Source organism: Saccopteryx bilineata, chromosome 3, assembly GCF_036850765.1.
Source record: "Saccopteryx bilineata isolate mSacBil1 chromosome 3, mSacBil1_pri_phased_curated, whole genome shotgun sequence".
Lineage (NCBI taxonomy): Eukaryota > Metazoa > Chordata > Mammalia > Chiroptera > Emballonuridae > Saccopteryx > Saccopteryx bilineata.
In genome coordinates, this window is record NC_089492.1 from 27624565 (window position 1) to 27643828 (window position 19264).

Below are 19264 nucleotides of genomic sequence, written 5' to 3' on the forward strand. Positions count from 1 at the left end.
ATAAAGCAATTATCATAGTACTGAGCCAAACCAAAATCATCAGAATCACCCAAAAGACTTAATATAGGTAGAAGAATGGATAGCTCTATAGATTCCTTTTATGACCACTATAGCAGAGCTGGGGCCTTGGAATCCCTGTTGGCAACATTTTTCCTCTGCAGCAGATATATTGTCTTAAAGCTCTTTAAAAAAAAAATCAGAGTTAATAGTCTTGACAGAATTGCTTTGCATTAATCTTCGTAACGGGACATCTATTTGGGTAGACAGAAAAATATAGGAAGAGAAGAAACTATTGAAAAGATAAAATTTGTGTCTCAGTTTCCTACAACTCATCCTACATAGCTATAATATGAGAGAATGGGGGTGAGGGAAGAAGAGAGGGGGAAAGAGAGAGACTGATTGATTTAAAGCAGGGGTCCCCAAACTTTTTACACAGGGGGCCAGTTCACTGTCCCTCAGATCACTGGAGGGCCGGACTATAAAAAAAACTATGAACAAATCCCTATGCACACTGCACATATTTTATTTTAAAGTAAAAAAACAAAACAGGAACAAATACAATATTTAAAATAAAGAACAAGTAAATTTAAATCAACAAACTGACCAGTATTTCAATGGGAACTATGTTCCTCCCACTGACCACCAATGAAAGAGGTGCCCCTTCCGGGTGTGCGGTGGGGGCCGGATAAATGGCCTCAGGGGGCTGCATGTTGCCCGCGGGCCGTAGTTTGGGGGCCCCTGATTTAAAGTGTCCTTCAGAGATTTTGAAAACTTAACTGAATGTTCTCAATTTAAGAAGGGCTGAATCCATTTATCTGTATAATCTCTTCAAACTTGTAGTTACTGAAAACCTTGTCTCCTCTCCCCCCATTCTTACTGAGAGCAGTTTGCAATTACTTGCTTACTTGGGTGCTGTTCTGCAAGTTCATGTCTTTCAAGCCTATGAAGGAGCCAAGCCACAGGGCCTGGCTGACGTTCAGCTGCTACACAGGGGGCATGTAGCTGCCATTGGTCCCCAGCTGAGAGAACTGTGGATGTAATTACTTTCTGGTAAACATCCATCCCAAAATGAATTTATCTCCTCTACGCATTTATTCTCCTTTTGTTGTGTGATCCTCGTTCTGTTGGACACGAGTCCTTCTGTAATGTTACTCATCCTTTGAGAAAAATGAAAAATTACTTTTGTGAAGCTTTTCAAGTCAGAGGATAGAAAGTCAATCCCATCCAAACCAACATTTACCCTTCATCTGAGCTGGGAAGAGCCACTTCTAAAACAAGTCAGAAAACGAGCAGTCTGCATCGCAACTGAGCTGGGCCGGCACAGCCATACTTGGGCTTACAACAGTGTCAGGGCATGCACTCCAGCCTGCCCTGGGGTTCTGAGTTAGACTGTTTCATGAGGTTGGTCTGAGGAAGGCAAAGAAGATCTATTCTTGCTCGCTTGGTCTCATTGATAGTCTCTTTTGTTATCATTATCATTATCACCACCACCACCATTACCACCATTTCTAACACCATGACTGACATATATCATTGCTTACTAGGTGACATGAACTAGGCTAAACGTTTACTTGATTTTTCTTGTTTAATCATAACACCAACTTTATCTGGTAGGAACATTTTATAGATGAGAACTTGAGGCTACAAGACCTTGGAAGAGGTACAGAGGAAGAGCTAAGATTTCCACTAAAGCTGTCCGTCCCCAAAGAGATGTTCTTACCTTCGATGCCGTGTTGCTCTCCTGAGCCAAGATGATTACTGGAAAGTATTCGCTTTAGGAACTCACCACTTTTAAATGTTCCATACATAAAAATTTGGAATGGCATTTCTCCCAGTTCCTTTACTTGTATATAATATAAGTACCTTCAGTAAAGGGAGTCAAAAGGTTAGGCTAGAAGCAGCGTTGGAGAAATCTTTACATGATTTGGCAAGATTAAATTTTTAGTTTTTGTTTAAAATAAATATGACATTTCAAAAGAAGAATAGGCAGTGTGTGTTTATGTAAAGTTTATTATTGATGCAAACTTAGATAAGCGGTACATCTGTCAACTATATATACTTTTAAAGCGTAGTAAAGGGTGATATAATAAGGTTTAAAGAACATAAAGATTACGTAGTACCTGGTGGCCAACTATTTTTCTCTCCCCAAGAAACTGTACTTAAATAACCACAGAAGAAGGTTTGGGGTTCAAAGAATAAAGAGCTCCTTCATACTTAAGATTACTAAAGTAATCTCTTGGGTCTGTCAGATACTTTTTCTAGGATAAATGGACATAGACACATGTTAAGGTAGGTGGATGGAGTTGATGAGCCCTCCAAGTCATGCCCAACATGGTGATTTTCTTTCTTGGCCCATATTTAATCATTCTGATTAGTCAGGAGATTTTTAGAATCTGCCATTTTCCATTGGTGTAAAGAAAACAGAACCAGACTTGGGAACTGTCTTTAGTCATATAAACATTAGTTGCGTTTCTTCTTTCTAATACAAACATTTTTAACATACTGAGGATTAATAACCATTAGTTTTAGAATGGTATCTAGATGGACTTGCCCTTGCCACCAACTCTCCTGACTTCTCCCTAACATACGTATAAGGACAAGGTGGATAACGCTGTCAACTGAAACCAACAGGCAAGCTGTCATCAGAATCCACAAGGAAGTTCCAACAACTAAAAATCAAAAGCACTGAGTTGAAAAAAGTAAGTGGAGAATCATTAACATTAAGCCACTGATAACTATCTACCTGAAAGGTAGAACTGACTTCCCCTGATCCCGGCCAGCTGGCTCCTTATTCAGAAATGAAAGTTCTGTGTCTATTAGAAACCTGGGTAGATGTCCTTTTGTTGTATGGCCTATACTTTATAACAAAATAGAATGATAAATATAACTGACAGTGGATACTTAGATTTCAGATATTGTATTCAGTATATTAATCCATTTAATTATTATAATTATTATCTAGGGCAGGTACTGTTATTATGTCCAATTTCCAGATGAGGAAATAGAACCATAGAGATAATATTTTCTGTGTGGTTTGAGCAAGTTAAGTAATGAAGCCAGGATTTGAATTCAGACTGGCCTCAGGACTTGTGTTCTTAATGACAAGGATAAACTGTCTATTTAGCCAGATTTCTCTTTCTTAAATCTCTCTCCAAAGCCTATTCATATGGCTCTTTCTATAAATATTCACCAACACCCAGAAAACAAACACATTAGAAAAAGGTTGTATATTGTGTCCCGGAAAATGTAGTTCCCATAAGAGGAGGGGAAGCAGAGACAGACTCCTGCATGCACCCTGACTGGGATCGACCTGGAAAGTCCACTAGGCGGTGATGCTCTGCCCATCTGGGGCATTGCTCCATTGCTCAGCAACTGAGCTCTTCTTAGCATCTGAGGCAGAGGCCATGGAGTCATCCTCAGCTCATGGGGCCAACTCACTCCAAGCGAGAGGGAGAGGAGTGGAGAAGTAGATGGGTACTTCTCCTGTGTGCCCTGACTGGGAATTGAACCTGGGACATCCATACACCAGGCTGATGGTCTACCACTCAGCAAACCGGCCAGAGCTGGGAATGACTGTTAAAGATTATAATTGAATATTTTCCCCTTCACTGTCTTAGAAATCCAGACAGTAGCTAAGAGAAGGCTCCATTTTAGTTCAGTATCATCATAGCAGAGTCACCTAAGCATTGGATTAGGTTGGGGGCGGTGAGCAAATCAAGTCCTATTCATGTGTAGGAATGAAAATAGAATTTAGTCACACCCAGGTGGCCAGAGAGGGGTTCCAAAGGCAGTCCCTACAATTCATCTGTTTGATCTGAGTAAATTTCTTTTATTGAGGAAAAAAATTAATTTATAGAATAATTATTTATTGAGTAAGAGAGAAATCATCTAAAACTCAGCAAAGTTCAGAGCTGACTCCTGATGTTGTTGGATTTTAAGAACAGAAGAAAAATTCAGGAAAAATTTTTATCCTCCATAGGATGCAGGGAAGACATATTATTGAAAGTATAGGTTAAAATGCAATAATGCATAGGCTCAGATAAAGGGACATCGTCACCAGGTTAAGAGAGTTCAGCTGAGAGACAGAATTGAAGGCAACCTAAACACAGTGAAAACTTTCCCCAGAGACTGTCAAGTACAGAATTCATTATTTGGAAACTAGAATAATGCTACTGAGGAAAAACTTGAGAAACTAGTAGAATTTTAGAAGATCAGGAAAATTGCAACTGATGATAGAAAAGGAGATAAATATTAACAATAAAAAAAAACACTTGAATTCAAAAGATGGTCTGGGTTTATAGAGCCAAACAAGTCAACATGTGAGAGATCAACATAGAGTCACAGCCTGGCAAAAACATTAGGAAAAAAAAAAAAGGATAAGGACAATTCTAGATGCATCCATAGAATCATAGCCTGGCAAAAACATTAGGAAAAAAAGAGATAAGGACAATTCTAGATGCATCCATAGAATCATAGCCTGGCAAAAACATTAGGAAAAAAAGGGATAAGGACAATTCTAGATGCATCCATAGAATCATAGCCTGGCAAAAACATTAGGAAAAAAAGGGATAAGGACAATTCTAGATGCATCCATAAGAAAAGCACTTTATATTCAAACAACAAAAAATCAAAATCAAGCTGTCCTCAGACTTCTAGTTTTGAGGTCCAAAAAAGGGGGGTAGTGGAATAGCAACGAAGTTTTGGGAGATGACGAATGTAACTGTATAATGTACAATGCCACCTGACTTGTCACTATCTGCGGTAACAGTTTCAAACAATTTTACTCCAAACTTAGAAATCCAGCCCACTAGGATGGGTTTACACGCACTTGCCAGCAAACACATTTAACTAGGACGTGAGTCTAAGCAAGAAGGACATGCAGAGCATTTCAGTCCTTCTTCAGTAGTCCTCCCAGTAGGATAGCGTATGTTCTGGTTATCTGCTGTTCATGACAAACATTCCAAAATGAAGTAGTTCAAAATCAAGAATTTTATTATCGTTCCACATGGATGTGAGAGTTGACAGGATGCAGCTGGGAGGCTGTATCTTGGGGGCACGCATTCTTTTGTCAGTTAACTGCTGAAGGATGGATTCATCGGCAGACTTCCCACTCCCGTATTTGGCTCCTGGGCTGGCATGGCAGGAACGCTCAGTGCTGGTGGAGCATGTCTCTATTCACAGAGTCTCTCTCCGTGGGGTTAGCATGGGTTTTCTCACAGCCTGGGAGACTCAGATGAAGCTGCAAGGCTTCTTATGGAAGAAGTCCTGGAAGATGATTGCTGTCATGCAGGTTGGTGAGGCCAGCCCAGATGCAGGGAGCCGAGGAATGAGGTGAGGGATTGGCCTCTGGGTGAGAGGACAGCATACGGGGACAGGGAGGGACGACAGTGACGGCAGCTGTCAGGCTTCCTCAGTGTCCTGTGCTGCTTACTTCACTTCCGAAGGTAGGTTTCCAATCCTGTAAGCTACCATTGCTTGGTTAACGCGAACACACTGATCAAAGAGTTGATTGAGTCAGAAACCCTTGGTTGGGTCATCACATAGACGTTTTCAAGTATTTTAGAGACATTCTGGGAAATAAGTTGGGGTATTTTCATAAACTAGAAATAAGTTACCTTTTCCATTTCAAAAATGGAAGACAAGGCATGACTATTCAAAAATTTGCGACCCAGCATGTTTCCAGGAACAAATTAAATTCAGATAATGAGGGTTCCTGTAATGAAAGGACAAAAAGATACTTAAATATACAACAATTTCAGTGTAATGCCAATGTAGTCATTCCTTGAAAAACACTTTGCAAAATATCTTAATGAAGAAACCAAGTAATTTATTAGCATTTATGATTTAGTAACATTTTTGTTTCAAAGATTATCCATCCATCTATCTATCTATCTATCTATCTGTCTATTATCTATCATCTATCTGGTTAAAAATGGTTATTTCCAGGGATAGTTTTTCTGTATTTTTTTCTTAAGTATTTTACGGTAATTTTATGTTAATTTTTTAAAGAAAAATCATACCTACCAAAAAGTACATATAATTTAAATGTATAGTTTAAAGAACAATAATAAAAAAAAATTGTGTCTATTCCTACCATTCAGTTTATAAAGTAGATCGTTATTGGTCATGTCACCAACACAGCAGAGTTGGAGAGCCCAGCCACCATCTTGACACAAAGATCAATAATTAGCTATCTACAAACAAGAACAGCTCTGGGAGTGCTCTGGAGTCTACTTAAGAAATCTCAGCAACCCAGTGGAACAAAAAGCTGGACGGTAACCGCACAAAAGGAAGCGAAGAACAGCTTCATTGTGCCTGCGTCAGCCCGTCCTCCGAGTCAGCCTTGCTCAGAGCTGAGAACGAGCTCTCTGGTGGGAAGGACTTCCTCTCCCATGGGGCAGGCTTCCCCAGCCTGGAGAGGCACTGCACGAAGGACCCACCTTGGTCACCCATCCAGAGACCAGCAGAGCTGAAACATCAAGACGGCTAGGAAGAAAAGCAGGGGCTACCAGTATCTGCCACACAGTGGGAGCAGCCTCAGTTGCCAGTGACGTTCTCTGCAGATGACACCAGTAGCTTTCACCACTGAAGAAGCCAAGGGCCAGCGCAGACCCCTGCAGATTTTACCGGTGTGACCCCCCAACTATTCATGTTTTCTGATGCCAGTTGCCTGAATTCCTCCCCACTCCAGCCTCCCCCCCCCCGCCCCCACCTTGCCAAAGCCCAGGACCCACACTAGCAGCCAGTCCAGGCCTCTGTGGCTGTGTGAGCATACAAGATGTCAGTCTAGACACCTGCCGCCTTGGTGGCCCTCCCTGCTGCGTATGGTTTTGGGGCTAGCCCCTCCAGCTGCACACTTGCGTGCCTCGAGCCCGACCTCTGTCACTGGGCTCCGTGCAGCCACAGGAAGGCACACCAATAGCCAGGATCCCCAAAGCTGCTTGTGGACCTGGACACGGCCCTGTCTCCTGTCACCGGCCTGTACCACTGTGCTCACTAGCTGCTGACCCCTCCAGCTGTATATCTGCATGCCCCTGGCCTGGCTCCTGACACTGACCTTCACTGCGGTGCTCCCGTGACAAGAACACCAGAAGACAGCACAGTGCACCCGGGCAGCTGGGGCCCCTGTTGCTGCCACTGCACCTGTAGTTGGCTCTAGCTCTTGCTGCTTGCCCTGGTTCCACTACTACCTGTGTGCTTGGAACTGGCCCACCACCTAGGCACCTGCCGCTGGCTCCCTGCAGCCCAGTGTGTGCACACAACAGGCCTGTCGGCAGAGAAATAAAGAAAATAATTCCACATATAAAAGCATCAGAAACAATAAAATACTTAGAGAATAAATTTAACCAAGGAAGTGAGCAACCTACATACACTAACTATAAGATATTGATGAGAAAGAAATTGGACATAAAGGAATGGAAAGATATCTCATGCTCAGGGATTGAAGAGTTTATATTGCTAAAATGTCCGTTCTACCCGAAGACACCTGAAGATCCAATGTACTCTCTATTAAAATTCCAATTGCATTTTCCACATAAATAGATAAAAACAATTCTAAAATTGTGTGGAATCACAAAAGACCTCAAACAGCCGAAGCAGTTTTGAGAAAGAACGAAGCTGGAGGCATGACACTTTTTGATTTTAAACTATACTACAAGGGTACAGTAATCAAAATAGTATGGTACTGGGATAAAAACAGACCCATAGACCAATTAGATAGAATTCAGAGCCCAAAATAAACTCACTCCTATATGATCAACTAATATATGACAAGAGATGTAAAAATACTCAATAGGGAAAGGCTAGTCTCCTCAATAAATGGTGTCAGGAGAATGGAATATCCACATGCAAAGAAACAAATTGGGACCCCTATCCAAACACGAACTCAAAATACATTAAAGACTGAAGTGAAAAAACTAGAAACTAGAAAATTTAGGGAAAAAACTCCTTTCAGAAAGGTTACACTGCTTTGCACTTAAACCAGACAGATATGTAAGTAATTCATTATTTTTTCATCTACTTCATGTTGTAACTTATCACACTTAATTTTGAATGTTTCCACGCACAGGTGTATAACAGTTGTAGTAGACAGTGTATAAAATTCACATGCAGTAGCACTTGGGGAAAGAACTCTATTCCCACATAACAGAATGCACTCAGATACCCTTAATGGGGGACTGATCTAATTTCTACACTAAAACGATCTTACTGGCACTGGGGAACATTCATTACTCAGAAGGAAAGACTGAATATTTCAGGAAACCGGTGCACTCAATTTGTGGAATGAATTTGGAAAGGATTTATACCCATACTTTTCATTTTAACTATTTATTTTATTATCAAAGTTTGGCACAGTGAATAAATGCATTTATCTAATTTTTCCTGCTGGAAAGAGCATTAATTTTTTTGCCTTTTCCATGTGAAGAGCTCCAGGAAAGATAGTACGAGAAAGGAATAAGGAATCAAGGAAGTTTATGGAACACGTCTGTGGCTTCTGATGTCCATGCACTTTGGATGCAGAATGAGTCCAACAAGAATTAACTAGTTTAGATTGCCTGAATCTAGTGTTACCAGATAAGCTGCTAATATACATATTCTTGCCTTAAGAAAATCCCTTCTCTTTGTTTTTTCTCTTGATTCCTTTGGTTGTGTGAATGTGGCCAGACACAGTTCAGTTCCAGTGCAAGTCATCTCTCATCTTCTGTTTGGTTCTCCTCCTCCACCTTCATAACCTCGATCTCCCATCCTCAGTCATCCCTTTCTCTCCCCCGTGGTCTCTAGGAGCAGCTGGCTCTGCCGGAGCCTTCACTCTGCCCGCAGGCTCGTTCCTGTTGTCTCTGCAATACTGAGCTTTTCTCTTCAAAGTCATTGATGATGTCCTGCCCACTCAATTAAATGGCCCTTTCATTTCAGTTTTTAAGTAAAAATTGTGTGCATTTAAGGTGTATAGCATGCCGATTTGATGTACATATACATAGTGAAACAATCACTAGTCAAACTAATTAAGACATCTCATATAATTACCTGTGTTGTGTGTGTGATGAGAGCACCTGGAATCCGTTCTTTTAGCAAATTCCCAGTATTGAATACAAAATTATTGACTGTAGTCACCATACTGTCTTTTTTTTACCTTAACTTTTAATGTTTATGTCAAAATGGCTTATGAGCCAAACGTTCCTATTTTGTTTTTGTAACATCTCTATGGCGGACTTCCCTAGAGGATCATGTTTTTAGAACTTGATGACTTACTTTGGTGTTTCTATAATGCAAACTCTTAGGATGTGGTCTGTGGCTGAGATCTTTATATTAGTTTATAATATCTAATAAGTAGTGTTATTAGCAAGACTTTGAATATCAAATCCTAGCATGAATAAAATGTTTACCTGTATTTGGGTGACCTCAGTGATTGAGTTCTAAATAAGCAGATATTTATAAAATAGTCCCCTAGACCAACTTGCAGTTGAGCTGAGTGGTAACCATAATAATTAATCATTTCTCTTTCCATCCCTCCCTTTCCTTCCTCCTTCTTAATCACCACACAGCTTACCCTCAACCAGATTTTTTGTTATTTTCAACTTTTATTTATAAAGACAGTAAATATGAGAGAGATATTAATTCATGTTCTTCTCTTAGTTAATAGGAATTATTTTCCTGTATTTTATGATGTAAAAACTGAACTCTTATTAAAGAACTCTGTTTAGTGCAAAATGTTTTTGTCAGAACAGAAAAATAGCATTGATTAGTAATGACTAAGTTATTTTTGTCATAGGTATTTTGCAACTTTTATTTTTATTTTTTGACAGAGAGAGAGACAGATAGGGACAGACAGACAGAAAGGAAGAGAGATGAGAAGCATAAATTCTTCATTGCAGCACCTTAGTTGTTCGTTGATTGCTTTCTCACATGTGCTTTGACAGGAGGGCTACAGCAGGGTGAGTGACCCCTTGCTCAAGCCAGCGACCATGGGGTCATGTCTATGATTCCATGCTCCAGTCAGCAACCCTGCGTTCAAGCTGGTGAGCCTGCACTCAAACCGGAGGTTTCTAACCTGGGTCCTGTGCGTCCCAGTCCGACGCTCTATCCACTGTGCCCCTGCCTGATCAGGCATAACTCTTCTGGAATTTACAATTTTTAATTCCCCAGAATTTTTAGTCTTATTTATAAAGAAACTTGTAATTTGTTGGTCATAATCCTTGGTTATAGTCCTAAAAAATATAATGCTATAAGATAAACACATATATTTTTGTGAAAGTAAACTGTCCTCTCAATCAGTATGACCTGAGGTAGTCTATGGAGCCACCCATGCTCTTGCAAATACACATCTCAGACAAATTGTGTACAGCCATTTGTCGGATGGCCTGTTTCAATGTTACTGAAAATGTCAGTGACCCAGAATTTAAGATTAAATGAATGATCATTACAATTTAAAACTGTAGTTGTCCTTCAAAGAAAGACTTGATTTATATTATAATCAATTAACTTTTAATAAAGCATTTAGATGTTGATCCCTGGGCATTTATTTTGGTAGCATTTAAAAATTTTTTTATAGGAAGACTTGGAAAACACATTAATTTAAGGTAGTTTGAAAATATATTTATCACTTCTAAAAAAGTACTAAAATATAAGAATCTTCAACATCACCCACACATTCTATCTGTTTTGTACTGTAATTAAACTGATTAGAAGCAATTTCCAGAAGTTTCTTAGTGTATTCCTTGTCTTCTGAGTTCTACTCAAGCTACTGTCAGAAAAGTGGTTATCTAATTTTTGAAAATGATAAAGCAGGAAAGCTTTATCATGTCTATTCTCAGTAGCTCAGATTATAACTCCTCTAGATCAAAGCGTTATTAGGGCTGTATTACAGAGCTTTGTAGCTTAAATTTTGTTTTTAATTAGCAACATAACAAAAGGTCGAAAGCAGGTTTTGTTTGGTTTTGTTTTGTTTAGAGAGAGAGAGAGACAGGAGTGAGAGAGATGAGAAGTATCAACTAGTAAGTTGTGGCACCTTAGTTATTCATTGATTGCTTTCTCATACATGCCTTGACTGGGGGCTCCAGCTGAGCCAGTGAGCCCTTGCTCAAGCCAGTGACCTTGGGGTCATGTTTATGATTCCATGCTCAAGCCAGTAAGCCTGCACTCAAATTGGATGAGCCCGCACTCAAACCAGCAACCTCGGGGTTTTGAACCTGTGTCTTCAGTGTCCCAGGTTGATGTTCTACCCATTGTGCCACCGCCTAGTCAGGCTCTATTTTTAAAGTATAACTTTTAAGATATTCTGTGAGCATTGACATCTTTGTGTTGTTGTTGTTGCTTGGAAAAGCATTCTTGGTAGTTTTTCCTCAAAGGTGTTTTTCTTTTCTCTTTTGATTCACATTTTCATTTTTGGTAGCCTTGTATGTTCATGCTGGCCCAAATTGTTGAAAGCCAAGTAGGACGCGGTATTCAAGTACAGTAAACAGACAGTGCTTTCCACAGCTTACTTCCTCTGCCCTGTCCCTGACTTCCTGCTCATTCACTGTTATCAGGCATTAAAAAAATATTAAACTTATGGGGGTGACATTGGTTAATAAGATTCTATAGATTTCAAATGCACAGTTCTGTACCATATCATCTGTCTATTGCATTGTGTCTACCACCCAAAGTCCAGTCTTCTCCATCACCATATTTTTCACCCTTTTTACCCTTTACTACTGCCCCCCTTCCCTCGGGTAACCACCACACTTTTGCCTGTTTCTATGAGGTTATTTGTTTGTCTTGCTCTTTTGTTGCTTTGTTTTATATCTCACAGATGAGTGAAATCAGATGGTTCTTATTAGGCGTTTTTAATTTATAACGCGATTGCACGGTTCTGTTCAGTTAAAGCACAGACCCCTGAGCCTGCCTGGCTAAGATAGTGAGATTTGTCGTTTTATATCATATAAACCTACAGTTCACTGATGTTCGTTGTGCAGTGTTCTCATCCAACACCAGGCGACGCCTTCACTGAAATCACAGGAACTTAGAGTGAGACTCTTCTCTTAGATGCCTGATTCAGCGATGATTTATTTTAAATCATTTTCATTACGTCTTAATTTTTTTTATATTATTTGTAAACTTTTGGTTTCTCATCTTTTCCTTTAACACCTCAATTAAATAAAACTAATTAGAACATAGTGATACAAAATGGCAATCAGCAATGCCTGGGAAGGTCTATGTATATGTATTATATATGTGTGTGTGTGTGTGTGTGTGCGCACACATGTGTAGTAGCTTCCTTTGATTTTAGTTTGTATGTTTAATAGTCTGTATACTTATTTTGGAAAGTGAAATTATTTTTTTTATTAATTTTAACTTATTGTGTTTACATACATTCAGATGTCCCACAGAATATATCTCCCCCACCCCTGTGTTCCCCTCGACATCCCCCTTGCTCCCTTCCCCCCGACACCTTCCCCCCTCTTCCCTCCAGGGTTTGCTTTCCTGCTCTCTTTAACGCTGTGTTATGTGTATATAATTCACCAGTCTCTTTCCCTTCTTGATCCCATCCTCTCATCCCCTTTCCCTCTGTCCGCTTTCCCTCTGGTCCCTCTGATCTCGCCTCTGCCTCTATTCCGTTCCTCAGTTCACATTGTTCATTAGATTCCTCAAATGAGTGAGCTCATATATTTTTCTTTCTATTTTAATAAAATATTACTCTCCATAATTTAATGGGTTTAATAGGGAAAATAAATCCATATTATGAAACATTAGGATATTTTGTAAAAAAAAAAAAAAAAGAAGCCATGTTCTGCTTTGTGTGTGTGTGTGTGTGTGTGTGTGTGTGTGTGACAGAGAGAGGGACAGATAGGGACTGACAGACAGGAAGGGAGAGAAGCATCAATTCTTTGTTGCAACACCTTAGTTGTTCATTGATTGCTTTCTCACATGTGCCTTGACTGGGGGACCACAGCAGACCAAGTGACCCCTTGCTCAAGCCAGTGACCTTGGGCTCAAGCTGGTGAGCCTTGCTTAAATGAGATGAGCCTGCTCTCAAGCTGGCAACCTTGGGGTTTCAAACCTGGAACCTCCACGTCCCAGTCTGACGCTCTATCCACTGTGCCACCACCCAGTCAGGATTGGTTCTGCCCTTTTAATATCTGGTGATCACAGACTAAGATTAGGTTTCAAGATGACTCAGAAAGGTTTTAGTCTTTTTGAAGCCTTAGAAATGTGAGGTCTCTAGGAATCATTGGTGTGTTGAATGTGTTCTTTAGAGTCCCTTGTCAAATACTTTTCCTCTGATTGAAATCCATTGCTGCTATTTGGGTAGTTGATAGAAGGTTCTACACAAACCAAAATGTTCATCTGCTCTTGTGGATAGAGACTATTTTGGAAAATGTCTAGTTTCCTTGTTCTGCAAGAATAATAGAGAAAATATGCCCTGGATCATCCTGGTCTTACATCACATCCAGCTTCCATTTGATGAACTTAATGGTCCAGCAGTTGAACCAAATGAATGAGGTCTCATTTCTAGGGTTTGTGGGAGTCTGTGGTTAAAGGAAAGAGTGTAACACTGGCCTCCTCCCTCTTCTCTCTCTAAGAGGATCACATTTAGGTTACAACACAGGTGGTGGGTAAGAGGTTGAGTCACGGGACCAGACTACTGAGTTCAAATCTGAATTCTGCACACACTGGCCACATCATCTCAGGTTTCCTTCCTTCTCTGAGCTGTGTTCCTCTCCGGGGAAGTGGGGCTGACGATTCTATTTCATAGGCATATTTTTTAGTATGAAATTAGTTAACTTAGAGCCTGGCACACAGATGATTTCATAATTTAGAAGAAACTCCTAGCACCTTTTTGAGAGAAGGAAAAAGGCCCTGCAATATGCTCCCTCTGTTTGTAATACAACTAATACCACCTTAATGCCTCTGGTGTTTGTGTCATCTGGTCCGAGGGGTAGTTTTTTTGTCTTTCCAATTTTCGAAGAGCCAAACTCTATATCCTAGTTACAAAGAAACGCCAAACTTGGTAACAATTTTCTTTTCAGCTGCAAATATATTTATTTATTTATTTTTTTATTTTTTGGTCTGCTTTAGAATTTCTGCAAACCAACTAGATTGTCTGTCAAAACAGAACCTGTTAATTGAATGAACTGATAGGTTCTGAACAGTAAACCTAGTTCTGGAATCTAAGCACAGGAGGAAGTGATCTGCTGTCACACGGGTGATCTACAACTCCTGCGCTTGCGCATGAGGAGAAGGGCCCTCTTCCTGGGGATGCATGTTCCTCTGGACCCAGGGCAACCTGGTCCCTGCTGCTTACGTGGGGCATCACCGCCACCAAGCTGGGGAAGGGAGCCCAGGCACAAAGAGGTTTGCCACATTTCACAATTTGGAAGCTACTTCTCAGCTCAACTGGGCAGGAGGTTACAATTCATTCTGAAGTGCTCTCACCCAGAACTTCCTCCCCTTCTCTCTCTTGCCTACACCTTTTTCAGAAGAGTGTTATGCTCTAGACTTCCATGTCGTCATCTTTTTTTTTCTATTTATTTATTTTTGGGACAGTTGTTGGTGGCGTGAGGGGGTGGAGGGATTGAACAAAGAACAGACCCCCCACCCTCCCCAAATAAACCTCATGGACAACAATGTGTTAATTGCTTGAGGAAGGTGGAGGACAGTGCAGGGGGATAAATAGTGACAGAAGGAGACCTGATATGGGTGGTGAACACACAATACAGTTTATAGATGGTGTGTTGTAGAACTGTGCACGTGAAACCTGTATAATTTTGTTGTCCATTGTCACCTCAATAGAGAGGTCCATGTCCTCTTAACTTTGCACTGAATTATCTCTGAAGTTAAAAGAAAAAAAACTGGATTTTCCCACCTGAAAGTTTCATTCAGGAGTCAGTGTAGGGCTAGGGAACCTATGTTTGGATAAAGCTCCCTGGAAGCTTCTACTATTTCTGGTCCATGAACTGGCTTTCGGAATCACAGTTCTAAACTTCTCCCAAGTCCCAGCTGAAAAGGAAGCATCCTCTGTTTTCTTCCCTTGGGTTTGGCTAAGGGCTCACCGTGGATACTGAGTTGGAAATGCTAAATGTATGGCTTGACCTCAGGATACCGATGCTTTGAATGCCTTAACCCCACTGAATAATTAATATGAAGAATATAGGTTGTAGGCCAGGCTCTTTGGGGAGCTAATGTGGCCCAAGGGAGCCCCGATATCACTGGGCAGTGGGTGGAGAGGTTGATGCCTTTCTTCAGCCTAGTATTATTAATTTGTTTGTTTAGCAGCCATTTAAATGATTATGAGATCAAAGAGGTTTTGCTGGGCACAAGGGATCCAAAAAGTACAGGTTTTAGAATCTGCCAGATGTTGGTTTGAATCTATGCCGAGCTATGTGATTTTGAGTTATTTACTTAACTTCTCTAAACTTATTTCCTCATTGGCAAAATGGAAATAATGCTTACCTTGCAGATCATCATAAGGATTAAAAATAATGCATGTGAGGTACCTCATTTGGTGCTAGAATTCATGTAGCATGTATGTGCCAGGTGTAGTATCTGGAACTTTAAGCACATTGTCTTTACCCCTCACAGAAATGCTGAGGTGTGCACTATTGATGTTATCCGTGTAGAAATAAGAAAACCAAACCTCAGAAAAAGTAAATAACTGGTCCAAGATCATTAGCTTCTAAGAGGCAGAGGTCTGCTTTGAATCTAGGGCTGTCTGATTCCCAAGCCCATGTTCTCAGCCATGTGTCCTAGAGGCCTACCATCCAGTATCACATGACTCTCCCATTTCTTTATGATAGACCTGGGAGTGACCTGTCCCTGGGCTGGCCAGGCCATCCACAACTGTGTGGGTTAACTCGTAAGGGGGCCAAGGCACGTGGAATTCCCTTCTTAGGAATATGCAATGAAGGCAAAAGAGAATGAGGCTCTGATGAAGGAGGGAGGTAAGATGAAAGGTCATGGCGTTTACTCAGAGCCAGGATCACTTTCACTTCCATAGACCGTTTGTAAGTTGAAGTTGAGGACAGAAAACATGTGGCACCCAGGAAGAACAAGAAAGTTCATTTTATGACGGGCGACAAGATATGGCTTTGGTTTCTGACCACATTCAGTGTCTCCAGCTAGCCCATATAGCTTTGTTCTGACTCCCCTTGTTAAGTCTCAGTGAATATCTGTAGCTTGATCTTTGGAAAGACTCTTTATAGGACTCTGTGGCATACATTGGCCTTAATTGTAGCTAGGAGTAATTATTCACAAATATATTCATTGCATGATATGTCACCAAACATAACATTAGAACAGAGGATGGTACTTTTTTTTTTTTTTTTTAGTAAGGGAGGTTTAAGCACTCCACAGGCAGAGAAGAAGGAATGAATTTGTGATCCTTCATGGAACATGCATCCCTTTATGCTATTCTGTGTTGACTCTCTTCATGCAAGGCCTGCCACTTAGGTGAGCTGTAGGCTTGGACTAAAGACCCATGCCCTGACATCACTGTCTTGGAGAAACCATTTGTTTTTCTTTTCACTTGTGTGTCTTCAGGTTCCATCGAGATTGTGTTGAATCCAAATTAAATATGATTATAGCCCTAAATATAATTTCTTGGACTTTTTTTGTTATTTAGTTAATGGTTATTGATTGAAGACCAAGGAGAAGGTATTAAATCCTCTTATTCTAATGGAATTACCCTAAAAGGTATCTACTGTTATAGAATGAAGTCAGCTATAGAGAAATTTGAAGTTGTTCTCTGATTATTCCATCAGCCCTAATCAAATGAACACAGTTGTATCATTTTCTCTGCTAAACCTGATGTTTTTCTGACTTAGTTTAGGAGTGTCAAATGAGCCTGATGGTTTTCTGCAAATTTTATTTATCTTGAGTAATTTTAGGATGCATAACTGCACGACATTCTGGCCGATGGTTGGAGTACTTAAGTTTTTTTTTCATTATATTCAATTACATGAGAATGTGTATAAGGCACTTACAGTGAGTGCATGGTCCATAGTAGGAATGCCCACCTTCTCAGTTACCCAACCTAGGAAACTTTATAGACTGCATCTTGCTAAAAGGTAAGAAAAAAGAATAAGCAATGAATCAATACAGTGTAAGGTTACAGAACGTCTAAGGTACAGATAAGTTATTTATGTTTTTTTCACAGTTATGATGAGGCTAGTGACTTTTCCTCTAGAATTTGGTCAGAGTACTAGTATGTCTTCTAATGTCTTTTTGCCTTTCTGAAAAAACCACTTTATAACTGTGCCTTTATCCAGGGACTTTTAAAACTATAAAAGTATCTAAGAAAGAGACATTGATACCTAATTCCAAGCCCAGGTCTGCCGCTAATTAGCTGTAGGAACTTGGGTAGGTTGCTCTAGTTTTCTGTGCATCACTGATTCATATCCAGATCATTTAGCAGAGTGCACTAGAGCAGGGGTAGGAAATGTCTGGCATATTCTCTGTCTCTCTACCTTCTTCAACACGCCAACTGATTTTGGTGCTGGGAAGCCCACTTGATTAGAAACCTTTGTCAGGAATCACTACCTAACAATCAGCTTTCATACTTGATATCAAATCTAACTGCCCTCCCTAGACTAGATAATAGTGAATATCATTTTTATGGTTACAATTTTATTCTTACAAATAAGAGACCCAAGGAAAGAACTTACAGATAGTTTATGTTACCTTCCCCATAAGAAAATGCAACCTTGGTTTATAATAATGTGTTTTTCCTTAAATCACTGACTAGCAGATTCATCGTACTTTTCGTCTTTTCTCTCATTATTCCCTGCCTTTACTCTCAAACATCTTTAACAGCAGTTTGCAATTATGTTTTTCCCTGTGCTGCACTTAGGTCTTGCTACTATTCTTTAGTTTACTACAGAGCTTAACTTTGGCCAGAAAGAAAGAAAAATAAAAAAATAAAAAGCCTCCAACTGAGGTTAAAGTATGTAAGAAGTTAGAGCCCCAAAGCTTCACATGTATTGATACATTAAAAATAAATAAATAAATAAAAACCTCTTACAGTAAAAGCGAGTTATTGCCCCCTTGTGGTGGAGTTGTATATTTATTCTCACAAGTGAACCTGAGTAGTCTTCACTACTCTGAAACTCCTTGTCCTTTACAATGAACCTGAAGTGTTTATAAAAAGAACTTTGGATATTTTTTGAAACAACGTCTTTTAGTTCATTATTTTCACTTATTTTAAACTCCATAGAATTTTGTCTTTGAAATGTTTTTCCCCTCTCAGTTACCAGATATCTAAGAGTTTATGTTAACAATCACAGGAGTGACCAACATTATATGGAACAAGCACAAATATCATTGAAATTACTTTTCTGTAGCCTTTACCAAGTCACCTGAGTTGGGAAGGGCTTGGGAATATCTTACTGCCTCTCTAGAAGTCTTGTTATATACCCAAAGAACAATAATTTTCTTGTACAGGAAATCTCAGTGGTGGTATAATTAACTTACAAAGGTTCAGGTGATCTTCAGAATTAGCTTTTTCTCCAGCTTCATTGTTTTGAACATGAAACAAGATGTTAAAACCAAACTGACTTCCTTTCAACAAAATAGGTTACAGACCTCACGCCTAATAAAATGTGTTATATAACTTGAGTGGTCTTAAAGACAAAGAGAGCGATTTAATGCTATTTTTTTTTTACAATAAAAATATGGCAAAGTTATACAGATAGAACAGTAAGACACAGAATTTTGGATTATTGAATTCATTTTTACAAATTAGTATAAATCTGAATAGTAGTAATTATCCTGAATTTTGGATGATTTTCATGTTTGTGTGTTTAGAAAAGTGCATTTTGTCAGTTATTTTTAATTTGGATGGTTGTTACCTTTCACCAATAGCCTTGTAAACAAACAACTACTTGTAAGTTATGTCCAGAGTGTATGTAGATTATTGAAGCCCATATGCACCTTTATAAAGATAGTTTAAAATAACTAAGTGACCGCTTGGAAAAGCTTTTCAGGTTATGACTGGAAATTCAACATGCCCAGTAAAGTTGTCTTTGTAGTAGCTTGCTATTTTTCAGCCCTTTAAAATAGATTATTTTGTCTCTAGATTATTTTTTTCCTGAAAGAAAACTTGATCACAGTTATAAAACCATTGAAGTATTTGCCAGTCCTTTCTAAAGACATCTGTCTACCTATGAAATGTTTTTAGTCAAAAGATTGTTACTTCTTAAAAAAAAAAAAAGACACATTTTACTAAAAATGACAAGGAACTTTGTGCTTACTATAAATAGGGAGCCAAAAATGATTCATTTGCTTTCCTCAG

General features: G+C 39.6%; 1 protein-coding gene across 1 annotated transcript in view; it reads left to right on the forward strand.

Annotated features, from left to right (window-relative positions):
* RSPO2 (R-spondin 2) overlaps positions 1–19264 on the forward strand; it is a 179601-nt gene that overhangs the window by 151958 nt on the left and 8379 nt on the right. The window lies entirely within an intron of this gene.